General features: G+C 51.7%; 1 protein-coding gene across 2 annotated transcripts in view; it reads right to left on the bottom strand.

The window, feature by feature from the left end:
• The window catches only part of RNF220 (ring finger protein 220), a 227,491-nt gene that overhangs the window by 36,305 nt on the left and 178,174 nt on the right, over positions 1-13,012 (bottom strand). The window lies entirely within an intron of this gene.

Genomic DNA, 13,012 nt, shown 5'->3' with positions numbered 1-13,012 from the left:
GAATACCCAGTGCCCTCTCTGCCTCTCCTTTCCCCTTACTGCTTCCACGCTCCCCAAATCTGGGGAAGGAAGGAAAGAGGGAGGAAGGGGATCCTTTCCCGCAGTCACTCCACAAACACTGTCTGCAGTCTACTCTGAGTAGTGGGACAGACCGGATGCAGATCTGGCCCCTGCCCTTGAGGCCCTCACAGTCAGGGGGGAAAGGCTGAAAAGGACCCAGGTGAATGCCATCTTTTAGGGTAGCTCTCTGTCCCGGTTCCTCTCTTTTCCCAGGAGTTCTTTCTTTCTACAGCCTCTTCTTTCCTTGTTTTGCACGCTGGACAATCGTATTCCTTCTTGGCCCTAGTTCCCATCTGTGTCCCGTTGGCTCCAGAATTTGTAACTCTCCTCTGGACCCTTCCTGTGTTCTCCAGATCCTTATATTCCAAGGCCTTTGGAGGCCAATGCCTGGATGTCCCAGGAGAATCTGAAACTCAACAATCCAAAAACGACTTTTTCAGGTTCTTCACCCCTCCCAGACCTGCTCCCTCTTCAGCAGTGCCCATCCCAGTTAATGACACCTGCATTCACCTCGCCACCCGAGCCAGTAACATTTGCCTCTATGCTCACGTTTATTTCACCACCAAGTCCCGTCCATTCTCACTTCAGGATTCCTGGAATCTGTGTTCCGCCTGGTGAGGCTGTGCCACCTCTCACCTGGATAAACCTCGCTGGCCTCTGTGGATCTCGCAGATTCTGGGCTGCCCCCCACAATGTCCTTCAAAGTGTGTGCTCCCGATACGCAAGCACGTGTAGGTATAGTGCTGGCTATACCGCCTTGGGTGCTGGCTGAAAGCCTAAACTCTATCCCCACTTTGTCCCTGTTGGTAACCAGAACACACCATGTGGGGAAGGAGCCTGAGTGTTGCCTAGTACACCCCCTGGGGCTGCCTAGTCCCCCTCCCTTGCCACTTTCCCCAGCCGGCGCTCCCCCGGCCTCTGCTTATTGGCATAAGGCTGAGGAGCCCTGTTTATGTGGAAACATCCCTGTCTATCCATGTGAACCCTGGCTGTGGAAAGGACTTTCAACTTCAGCCCAGACCTTTCTCCCTACTGCTTCTGCCCACTGGTGCCCAGGGAAGGTAAAAAATCAGTTTTCAGAGAGATGAAGGCCATGCCAGTGATGATCAAGATGCTTGCTTGAGCAGGGTTGCCAGATTAAAAATGTAAGATGCCTAGTTAAATATGAATTTCAGATAAATAATGAATAATTTGTAGTGTAAGTATGCTCCAAATGTTGCACGGAACATACTTAGGCTAAAAGTTATTCATTGTTTTTCTAAAATTCCAATTTTCCTGACTGCCCTGTATTTTTATTTGTGAAATCTAGCAGCCCCATGCCTGAGGGAGCTTGCAGTTCAGGCTGAACACAAGAACTCACCTCCCTTTGACACAGACTGAGGATGACCATGGTTCTCCTGCGTGTTCAAAGGAAGCAGTAATTCATTCTGGATATGTGTCTTGAAGATTGGAGACAAGAAGGCTTAACCAACGAAATTAAATTTAAGTTGTGACTTAGAAGTGTTCCAGGCAGAGAATGGGAGCACAGGAATGAGTGAATGAATGGGCTGTGAGTTCCCTGTGGGCAGGGGCCGTTTCTTATCCATCCTTATATCTATAGACAACTGAAAACAGACCCGACACAGACCAGATGCTCAATGATGGAGCAAGGGAGAGGAGAAGAGGGAGGGAAGGGGAGGTAGGGACGAAGAACAGGTCACCCTAGAAGTCAGATGACCTTTGCAGAGTTGGGATGTCGGCCTTGGAGGCTTCGATTGTGTCAGGGTGCAGTAGGAAAGTCTCTAGTGTGTGTGGCAGATTAGAGACCTTTAGGTCTCTGAGGAGGGCAAAGGGCCCTACTGCTCAAGTGCCTTGGTGGCTGTACCTCAGATGCTCAGGGGACAGTTGGCAGGCAGCTCTGAGTAAAAGAAGCAGATGCAGCCCTGGTCTGGAAGTGAGGAGATGAGGATTTTTTTTTTTTAAATCCTCACCCAAGTTTTTTTTTTTTTTTCACTGCTTTTAGAGAGAAAGGGAGAGAAAGACACATCAGTGCGAGAGAGAAGCACTGACCGGTTGCTGCCGTCCACACCTGGACCAGGGACTGCGTGTGCCCAGACGTGGGATCAAACCCTCAACCTAGGCATGTACGCTGAACGGGAATCAAATCTGCAACCTTTTGGCTACAGGATGGTGCTCCAACCAACAGAGCCACACTGGCCAGGGCAGGAGGTGAGGATTTGAGTCTTAGCTCTGCCTTGAACTGCCTCAGCCAGAGGGTCTCAGAGGTAAGTGAGACCCTAGACAGCCTCTGGGCCATTGCCTTTATTTTACAGATGGGAAAACTGAGGCTCAGAACTAGGTAGGGACCACTGTACTTGGCTTTTGATCTCATTGCCTCGTTTATGTATAAATTCAGCAAACATTTATTGAATGATTATTCTACTTCATGTATTGATATTATTCTAGGAGGAACTGGGATGCAGAGGTAAATAAAACACATTCTTTATCTCAAGGAGATCACAAACTAGTAGGAAAGCGAAAAGGGAAAGTCAGTTACCCTAGTCAGTGCAGCCCTGGCAGAGGGAGGCACAGGGAGGCTCTGGGTGGGGGCAGGAAGGGGCCAGAGGAGGGCTGGTAGGGTCCAGGGGAAGGGTGAATAAGGGAGAGTTGACAAGGCTGTTGAAACAAATCGCTGAGGCAAAGCCTGGGTTTAAGAAGGAAAATCGTAAGAGAGGAGAGGGGAGAAAGGAGGATCCAAGGCATGGGGTCAGAGCCAAGGTAGAATTATGAGTTGGTGTCCCCTTTTAGACTGGGATGCCAACTCTGGCTCTTAGGGCTCCTTAGAGCCTGGCTCTCCTCCTCCAAGCCTGGCACCAGGCTTCAGCATTCCCATGTACCTGGTGTCAGTTCATCTGTCTGGCTGCTACAGAGATCTCCGTTTCTGAAACTAAAGCCGAGTCAGTTTCCCTGTCGGAACAATGGGCCCGCTTCCTGGCTCCCAGCTTCAGGAGCAGCGTTGACAGGGATCCGCGGAGGAGCCCTGCAGCCTGTGTTCCCCATCCCACCCCCGCTTTCTCAGGGGCTGGAGTGGCAGGTGTCAGCGTGACCATGGGCCTCCTGCTTCCCCTCCCCCGCTGTGTTCCCTATAATTTTATATTGAGACCTGTGGTCATGACGTGGGTTTTACTGCACTAACGACATGGCCTGCCCAGGTTTAATGACAAAATCCATACTCTGGCCCTGGGCCTGCTCCTCGTTTGCATAATTCCCAGAATACAGCTCCCTGAAGCTTTTGACCTGGGCCATTACAGTGGCCATAAAATGGGCCATAAAACTGCTGGGGATGGCCAGGAGGAGGGGGCTGTGGTCTTGTGGGGGTGGGAATGAAGTCCTCAATCCCCTACTCGTTCTAGGCCTGGGAAGAGGCATCCTCTGGCTCTTCCCTTCTATGGCTCCCAGGACATGGGAGTCCATCTCAGGCTGGAGAAGCCTCCAGAAGTCCTTAGCCCAGCTACCCATCTGATGCAGGGACCCTTTCTCCAGCACTGCTGCCAGCATCACAGGTAGGCAGACTGAGCCCACCAGACGCAGGCTGTCAGAAGCATCATCCCCTACAGCATCCCTCACTCCTGCCCCGACCTCCCATCCCATAGCAGGCCAAGCCCTTTGCCACAGGTGGGTCTAGGTCATTTGAGCCTAGGTTGAATCTTGTCCCTCTTCTGGAGGCCTGGCTCCCTCGGGAGGTCAGGAGCCAGTCTGTGCAGCACGGTGGGGAGACATGGGATGCATGAGGGAATGGGGACAGGGACCGGGACGGGCTGTCAGTGCTAAAGATGATGAATGGGGGAGGTGAGGCGGGAGGCCCAGTGTTATCGGCAGAGGATGGCAGGTGCGGGCGCTCGCCGCTCCTGCTAATCCCCGGGCGCTGCCTCAGCCCTTACACTGATAACGAGGAAATGGGACTGACAACAATTTTTAGCTGAGAGATTCTTCACCAAAATGCCAGGCGGCCGGAGGTCTGACAGCACCTGATTGAGTGTGGGAGTGTGTGGGGGGAACGCCCGCAGCCCCCTCCCCTCCCATGCAAAGATGGATCGTTCATTCCGCCTCCCGTCCACATTCATTACCGCACCGCCCTCCTGCCACCCCAGTTCCCACAGAACCTGCCACCTCCACTTCTCTGCCTGCCACAGGTATCCCCTGAAGCAAGAGGAGGGTGGGGAGCGGGGTGGGGGTGCCTGGGACCCTATCCTGAGCCTTAGGTAGGGCATTTCAAGCTCAAAGAGCCGAGTGGTGACCGCAAGGTCACGGCTGACAGGCCTGGCCTGGAAGCTCCTGAGGGTCTCTTTCCCTTTTTAGCTGCTGAAATACCTTCCCCACTGGAAAACAAGAGGCTTCAACGGGAAGTGACTAACTGTGATGGGAGATACAGGCATGCTGAGGAGAGAGGAGAGGTCATGCTGTGTAGCCTTTTCCTTGCCTGGGCCAGGCTCTGGCCAGTACAGCCCTCAAGCCTTGGAACAAGGCCTCGGGTACCTGGGGTCCCAGATCAGCCCTCTGCTGCCCCCCTCTGTTGGGAACTGCTGACCATTGGGAGCAGGCAACTCCAGGGCTGGCACAGCTGCTTCTTCTAGGCCGTCTTCCACAGGGAGGCCTGGTGCAGAACTGGACACTGGAGGACGAGGGTCTCATCCAAAGGGAAGGCCTTCCCTTCCTAGGTCACTAACTCATGTCTGGTCCTGCGACTCCCCACCATGTGATGGCCTCTCTGGCGTGGCCTCTTTGGTTTTGTCCCAGATCGTTGCCTGTGGTTCCATTCTCGCCTCTCTGCTTGTGCCGGCAGCAAATCCCAGCGCCGTGATCTTTCCTCTACAGACCCCGACAGGCTGGACCTGACTGCTGGTGTCTGACTGAAGAAGGATGGGGGCTACGATGAGGGTGAGGGTTAACTCTAGTGACACATGGCAGCAGAGGCTGGGACTTTTAAGGGTATGTGTGTGTGTCTATGTGTGTGTTTGTGTGTATACACGTGTGTATGTCCTGCCCTTCCTCTCCCTGTACCCGCAACAAAAGGGCTTCCATTTCCTAGTGATGAAGACACAGGAGAGCCTTCAAGCAACATTCAATAGAGTGACCCCTGGAGCAAATCACAGCACTTCTGAGCTTTAGTTTCTTCTTGTGTGAAACAGGGATCACAATTATCAACTCCTAGGATGTTCATGAATATCCAATTACATCAAGGCTGTGTACAAGGGATGAGTCATTATTATCTCTAGGTGGACACCACAGTTTATTTGTGTCTGTATTTACCCCATCTTGACATCGGCCTGATCTTGCTCTGTATGTGGCCTTCTTCCCTGCTACGATCAAGGTCATGTATCACTCAGTAGGTGCTTTGGCCCTTCTGGCCTCCGTGGAGTTCCTTCTTCTTATCCATTGATGCCCGTATATCCATTTATTGGTTTGCATGTCAATATAGCCATCCATCCATCCATCCATCCATTTATCTATAATAATAATAATCGCTTACTGGATGCTGTCATATGTTAGGCCATGGGTTTAGTGCTGCACACATTCTATCTCATTTAATCCTTACAACAGTCCTGTGAGGTTAGGTATTATTATTATTATTTTTTTAACAACATATCTTTTTAAAATTTTCATTTATTTATTTTTAGACAGAGGGGAAGGGTGGGAGAAAGAGAGGGAGAGAAACATCTCATGTGGCCCCCACTGAGGACCTGGCCCGCAACCCAGGCATGTGCCCTGACTGGGAGTTGAACCAGGACCCTTTGCTTCGCAGCCTGCACTCAACCCACTGAGCTACACCAGCCAGGGCGAGGTTAGGTATTATTATTTCTATCACACTGATGAGGAAAATGGAGCTCAGAACAATGATGTGACAGAGCCAGAAGGTTCAGAGCAGAGAGTTAAGGCCAGGTGTTTCTGACTCCAAAAACTAGGGCTCTTAGCCATGGGACAATACCTAGTTACCTGCCTGCCCATCCGCTCACCTAGAAATGCTTCAGTGACATTCAACGAATTGCCAGTGGAACACTGATGACAGGTCTGCTAGGACGAATGCCATGCACTCACGAACAAGACAGACACACGGTCTGCCCTCAGGAAGTGTAGGGCCTAACTGTGGGTAGCTACATTGAACGCATGTCCCTAGAGTGGACTTAGAAAAAGGGAAATACACAGAACTGGGGAGCACACCATCTAGTGTGGGAGGTGAAGGAAGGGATGTTTCAGCAAAGACTTGCCGGGTGTGTGGGAGCCAGTCAGGCAGTGACTGTGAAGAAGCGGCGCTGCAGACCGGAAGCAGCGTGCTGGAAGGGGCAGACGGGAGGAGGCCTAAGTGAAGAACTGAAAAGAGTTCCGTGCGGCTGGTGCAGAGACAGTGAGTGGCAGAGTGCTGAGATATGATGACAGAGAGGCCAGATTCTGAAGGGTTTAAAAACTCGCATGAATGACTTTTTTTAAACATACAAGTGAGAAGCCATTGAAGAGTTTTAAGCACAGGGGTGACATATCAGACTTGCATTTTTTGGGGAAAATTTTTACTTTTTTGGAAAAATGTTAGTATAAGCCATGAACTACACCATCCCCTCTGTATAGGGATTTAAGACCCAAAGAAAAGTGTTAAGTAAAAGCCACAAAGGAATCAAGAGAAGAGGTGTGCCTTGACCCTCTAACTGTGAAAGCAATCAGAGAGAGCAGGAAGTTGGAAAATGAAAAGCAAGATGGAAGATTGGTTATCTCTTTTGACGGGAGTGATTGTTACTTTTAAGCAACTAGTAAAATGTGATACAGTTGGAAAGATTAGATTAGAGTAATACTTTGGAAGGTCCTGTACAGCAGGTTAAAACAATCAGAATCCATTAAAATGATGAATCAGTCATCTAGAAGGACGATTGTATTAGTTTTCTATTGCTGCATAACAATGTGCCACTTAGTAGTTTACACCAACACCTGCTTTTTATCTCACAGTTTTGTAACGTAAACATTTCGCACAGCGTGACCTCTGCTCGAAGGTCATACAGGCTGAAGTCAAGGTGGTGGCCGGGCTGTGTGCTTATCTAGAGGGTCTGGGAAAGAGTATGAATCCAAACTCATTTGGATGTTGGCAGAATTCAGTTCCTTGCAGCTGAAGGACTGAAGTCTCATTTTCTCGCTAGCTGTCATCTGGGGTTTACTCCCTGCTTCTAGAAGCCACACACATTCCTTCTCACATGGCCCCCTCAGAGCACTGAGTCCTTTTCATGCTTGAAATCTCTCTAGAGAGGGGAAGGAAGGGAGAAAGAAAGGGAGAGAAACAGTGAGTGGTTGCCTCTCACACGCCCCCCACCGGGGACCTGTCCTGCAACCCAGGAGTGTGCCCTGACTGGGAATCAAACTGGCAACCTTTTGGTTTGCAGGCCGAATTTCAATCCATTGAGCCACACTAGCCAGGGCTCTCTCTGACTTCTTATTCTGGCCAGACTGGCATTTTAAAAGGATCATTCTAACTGCAAATGTAGGGAGGCTGTTTAGGAGGTTGTCTCACTAACTCAGGTGGGACATAACGTTGACTTGTCCTAGCGCGATGACGATGGAGACACCAGAAGCAGATGGATTGGACGTGGGGATAAAGGACAGAAAGGAGTCAAAGATGACTTCAAGATCTTTGGCTTGTGCAACTGCTAGATGGTAGACTATTTACTGACTTGTGGAACAAGAGGATGAGCAGCAGGCTTGGTAAGGAAGAAAATGAGTTCAGCTTTGGATATACTTGGTTTGAGGAACGAAGACACGTTAAGACATCCGTGTGAAAATGCTGAGTAGGCACTATACATAAGCCAGGGCTACAGTTATAGAACTGGAGATGCTGACATAGAGATAAGAGCTGAAGTTCACTACTGCCTCCCCTGTGACTGGAACGAGTCATATGGTGAATATCCAATACACACTTACTGAATGAATGAATAGAGGAGTGGTGGTAAGGGTAGGCGAGGTCGCTTTGGGGAGAGAGAGTGTACGGTGAGAAGAGGCTGGAATGCAACCCCAAGTAACTCCAACAGGTGGAAGAAGTTTTTTAAGTCATCGAAGACTAAGAAGGATCAGCCAAGGAGAGGATGAAAACCAATGTGATGCCATTGAAGCCCAAAAGGGGAGAATGTGAAAGAACGGGGGCATGTCATGGACAGGGTCACCTGCGGCTGAGAGGGGAAGAAAGAAGGTATGAAAAGCATCCTGTCCACCCATCGTATCCACAGCACAACTCCCCCCACTTCATCTATTCTTCATCCATCCAACGCTTAATTACTCACCCGCTCTCCCCTCCCACTCACCCCTTTCCTCCTTCTCTTCTCTCCAGAAAACTGTGATTGGCGCCTCTGCTGAGTGTGGGGCGGGAAGAGTTAACACGCTGACAGACGGCATTTTTTACCTTCAGTCAATATGAACGAGGCCCCAAGACTATGATTCCAAACATCTGGATTTCATCAATGTGTGATCTGTCATCGTATATTGGCATTCCCCAGTCCCTGCGCCAGAGCAATGCGGCTGGTTTTATTAATACGTCAAATACATTATCCGTGTAATACACTTGTCTGGCTGGGGCCTCCCGCTGGGGCGGGGCGGCGGATTTGAATGTATGATGAATCAGTTTGCATTACATGTTCGTAAGTCATCATTTGTCAGGATTAATAGGCATCCCTGGTCGAGGAGGTGGGGGTGGGGTGGGCAGAGGAGAGATGTGTATTTAGCTGTGGCCCATACTTATCTGCCAGTGCCCAGAGACGCCCTGGAAACAGCTGTGCACCCTCCTGCCCAGACACGGCAGTGGCTGGTGCTCGAGAGGTAGAGGTGATGTTTTTAGCTGTTTCAGAGTCACTTGCAACCAAACAGGCCCATTTGTCTCTGCTTTGGGCTTGGCAAGCAACCAAAAGGGATATGGCAGGGACCATTTACACAAGCTGGCTAACTCCCGCTCATGCTTTAGGACTCAGAATTTCTTCTTCAGGGGAGCTTTCCCTGATTTCCCCAGACTGCACCTCCTTTGTGCCTCTTGTGCCACCTCCAGTCACACAAGGCTCTAATGGCCTATTTTGAGTCTGTCACCCTCTTTAGACCACACATTTCCTGAGGGCAAGGAGTGAGTTGCTTACTGCTGTAGCCCCGGCATCTAGCAGAAGGCATAGCCCAAAGTAAGAGAATAGTACTGTAGTAGTAAAAGAAGAAATCAATAAATATTCCTTGAATGAATGAATAATGATCATTGACCTTGCTAATCAACACCCCCGCCGCCCACCCCCCCCCTCCCCCAAGATGCAGATGTTAGCTGGGAGATGTTGAGGAGTTTTCTCTGATTCCTTGCCCCCTCCCTGACCTGGTCTGGGGTCTGATCGTCTACCTTACCAGATATGCTTTTCTCCGCTTGCTCCTCTTCCTTCCATAAAACATGTACAGACCCCCTCACACAAGCACCAGGTTTCCTCCATGTAACATATATGCTCAGATACAATACACAGGGGTGACAGGCTCATGCCCACAAGCCTTTGCCATTTTCCATTCTCCCCCTACTCTGCTGGCAGAAGCTCAGATTGGCACTGCCCACTCCACACGGCCTCCTGCTAGCTCCAGGGCCTCGTGAAACAAGAACCTGGCTGGTGCCCTGACCCCTATGGTGATGGATGCTATGTACTGTCTCTAGCAACACACGGGGCCTAGACTGAGTCAGACGTGGTTCGTGGGTGGCCAATAGCAAACAGATGCAAGACAGGCAGGTGGAGGTCAGCCTGTGTGGATAGGTTTAGACTTGGACTTGGGCTTGAGCTGGAGCCAAGGGCTCTGGGCCAAGGCACAGGCAAGCTCACTGAGTCTGGGGCATGGAACCTGAACCCTTGGCCCCAGGAGCTTTTGCTCCAGCCACGTGTACCAACCAACCTGTTTAGGGGTTTTGGGGGTCACAGCTCTTTCACACCGCTGACCTTGGCTGTCCCCAACACAACTGCAGCCTCTCTCCTCTTGTGGAGCTACAATTCAGTTCCCCTCCCTCCTCAGCTAATAACTTCCAGACAGTGCCCCTGGGCTGGGCCAGGCCCTCGGTGGATGCGGCAGGTGGGGCCTCCCAGAGTCCCCCTGGAGTAGGCTTCACAAACTGCAGAAAAGGGCCCAACTGAGGAAACTATCCGCAGATGGACATGTACACATGTCCTTTCAAATGTTGACACATGTGCCCGAGTGGGCATTGGCAGACACAGGTGCTCAGACAACTGTGGGTATTTTTCCACCTCTAGGCAAACACACCTGAGCACCATGCCTATATGCAAACACAGCCTGAGTGTACCTGTGTCCTCTTGCCAGCGTGCCCACACACTTCCCTCTCCCCTAGTGCCTTCCTTGCCATGAAGCCAAAATGCTAGGGCTGTACTGTTTAAAGTAAATCCAAGTGTGCTTTACCCCCTGCTGGCTCTGACTGTGGGCTTATAAAAGTGAAGTGGGAACCTCCGCAGCTGTGGGCAATAAATCGTGAACCTCGAAGGAGGGCAGTGTTACCCGCTTTCTAGGCTGGCGGGTGGAACTTGGGGCACTGACTACAAGTGCCTGCAGGGCTGGATGGCAGTGGGCCAGCTGCTGGGTCTCAGGTGCTGCCTGCTCGCCCGGCCCCGGCCAGCAGTCTCCAACAGACCTGCAGGGTCAACAGACCCAGAGTCCTAGGGGTTGAGCCAGGACCAAGAGAGGAGCAGAGAGAAGTTGAGGAAGAGAAGGGCTGGGGTAGGCAGAGTGAACAAGACAGCCACGTGCTGCTAAGGCTGAGGGGAGCCCTTGCATCTGGAGATCAATTAGCATCAATTACTGACTTCATTTAATTGTCGTCCAAGATGAATTTGTCATTTTTAGCTGGGAATTAATGGGAGACCTTCACCTCTCCCTGGCAGCAGCCGCGGAGCCAACAGCGGTCACCTCAGCCTCCTAGGAGCCCTGAATCCTGCTTGGGGCTGGGGCCAAGTGGGGGCAGGCAGCTAGTGGGGCTTCTGCTCCCCAGGCATGCTCTGGGCTGCCCCATGCCCGGTCAGCCTGGCCCACTGGAGCCCAGGGCCAAGATGGGGGCCGTGGGCCCTGCATAGCAGCCCTTTGCAGCCTCTGGCTTCAGCCAGAAATTAATTTGCTGGGCTGAGCGTGTTTACCTTTTCCCAGCAAAGGCGAGACAGTAAACAGCGGACCAGCAGCTGAAATTGAATTGATAACTGCATCAACGTGCCAGATAACGCCTAAAATAATACGCCGATAAGGAAATTCGATTTGATTTGCCGCTGCGCATCAGATTGGCCCCATCTGTAGCTGCCTGTAATCATTTTCAATTGCGTTGGGAAACCTTATTTGTCCTTAAATATTTCTGTCATTTTTCATTGCTGGCGACAGATCCTTGGGCAGGTGGCAGGGGTGTGCTGCTTCTGTGGGCGCAGGGCGGCGGCCAGAGGAGGAGGGGTGCTGTGGACTCGAAGGGAAGGAGGCAGGGAGCAGGCAGCCGGGCGGTGACAGCTGTTCCTCCAATCAATCACGTTGTCGACAGGGAGGGACGACTGGCTGGCAGAAATTGAGTTTGCCTCACAGGGGACGATTGAGCAAATTAATAGCCCATTAGCCAAGCAGTGACCTGAGAAATGAAGGTGCAGGGGTTCCTGCTCACTCAGGCCGGCCAGGGTGGGGCAGGGCAGGAGGGTCTGTGGTGGGGAGATCCAGGGAGGAGTTTTCGAAGAGGAGGGAGGGGCGCGTCGATGGGATGGGGAACATGCATGTGGGAGTGGAGGGCGAAAGAGCAGAGATGTGAAGTTGGGGGAGGTGGGGTAGAGATGCAGACAATCTAGGAGAGATGAAGGGGAAGGAGGAAGGAAGAGGGGGCTCCACTTATGTCTCTTTACCACTTTCCCATCATGCCCTGTGTGACTGAACACCACACCAATAAACTCTTCTCCATCCTAGGTCCCTAGACACTCCCTTTACTTTCTTAGCTTTCCCCCAAACCTGCATATCCCCTGGAGACACCACGCCCTGCAGAACCGCAGTGCTGAATGTTTACGCTCCCAGCTCCAGGTCCCTCAGGCCAGGAGGCAGCGTCAGTGTCTTCCTTGGAGCTCACTGCTGCTTCCAGTCCACTGCTCTCCACCCTGTGGGCCTGAGGCCAAGCACCACCCTGCATCCCTCTCACGGGAACCCCTCATTCTCCACACTCGCCTGTCCATCCCAAACCTCGTCACTACTGCCCTGCTCTCAACTCCTGCTATTTCCCCCTGTACTCCACTTCTTCCTGGAGGACCTTGTCACCAACCCAAATTGCTCTGTGACAGGTCTCCCTCTCCCCCAAGCCCTCGCGTGGCCTGTGCCCACTGACCTTGCTGCTCACTCCATTCTCCCATCTCTCAAGACGCCACTCACTCAAGGATTCTGGCCTGCACCCTGGGCACATCACTTCACCACTGTCTTGCCAACACACTCAACCTTGTTGCCACTTTTGCCTTTTCCACAAGCCAGCTGTTCTCCTATTTCTCTCAGACACGTAGGCAGTCAAACGAGGCTGGGGAAAAGCACGAAACACGAAGACGTGCGCTGATGAGAACCCACAGTGCCCAATCTCAGCGCTACCAGGCAACCCGTTCACATGCCCTTCCTTGGTCAGCTCTGTCTCCTCTTTCCCACAGAGACAATTCAGTAATATTTTACTATCTTGGGTCCCCTCCCCATCTGCTGCCCGCCCCCCCCCCCCCGCCCTCGCTAGGTGGTTTGCTTCCTACTTCACAAAAATTTGAAGTTCTTGGGCACGAATTCCCTCAACTTCCAGATCCACACTTACCTCCTTTTTTCTTCCTCTGATCTCAGTGGAAGAGGAACTTGCTTGCCCTCTCCTCTTTTAGCTTAATCCCTTGTGCTGTGCTTAGAACGCCATTCCTACCTATGCTCCCTGGGAAAGCTGTTGTGGCCCCTCTCC

The sequence above is a fragment of the Desmodus rotundus genome, chromosome 3 (assembly GCF_022682495.2).
Source record: "Desmodus rotundus isolate HL8 chromosome 3, HLdesRot8A.1, whole genome shotgun sequence".
Taxonomy (NCBI): Eukaryota; Metazoa; Chordata; class Mammalia; order Chiroptera; family Phyllostomidae; genus Desmodus; species Desmodus rotundus.
This window is presented reverse-complemented; position numbering and strand designations above follow the sequence as displayed.